Consider the following 380-nt stretch of genomic DNA (forward strand, 5'->3'; position numbering starts at 1 on the left):
CCGAGGCCAGCTCCGGACCCCAACGGGTCGAAGTGGGAGTGCGGCCGGCCCCACCGTCTCCCAACTCGCGAAGGCAGTGGGAAAGGCTGCATCCAGCAGCCGACTAACGGGGGAGCGGGCCGCGAAACCCGGGGTAAAGCCCCGGAGGCGCCCCAGTAGGAAACAGGGAAATCCCGGCGACCCAGAGAGAGGGAAACGGAGTCCGAGACCCGAAGGCACCGGGACACACACCACAGAGACCGAAAAAGGCGTGGAAAGGACACGACGGCCGGTGGCACCGAAGTCCGGGGATCGCCCCCCACCCCCAAAGCTTCCGACGCCGCGTTTCCCGCTCCCGATTCGGGCCTGAAGCGGGAGCTCCGCGGGTCCCGGGAGGAGGG

General features: G+C 68.9%; 1 long non-coding RNA gene across 7 annotated transcripts in view; it reads right to left on the bottom strand.

The window, feature by feature from the left end:
- LOC102242447 overlaps positions 1 to 380 on the bottom strand; it is a 39,205-nt gene that overhangs the window by 14,503 nt on the left and 24,322 nt on the right. The window lies entirely within an intron of this gene.

Source organism: Myotis brandtii, unplaced genomic scaffold (assembly GCF_000412655.1).
Source record: "Myotis brandtii unplaced genomic scaffold, ASM41265v1 scaffold250, whole genome shotgun sequence".
Taxonomy (NCBI): Eukaryota; Metazoa; Chordata; class Mammalia; order Chiroptera; family Vespertilionidae; genus Myotis; species Myotis brandtii.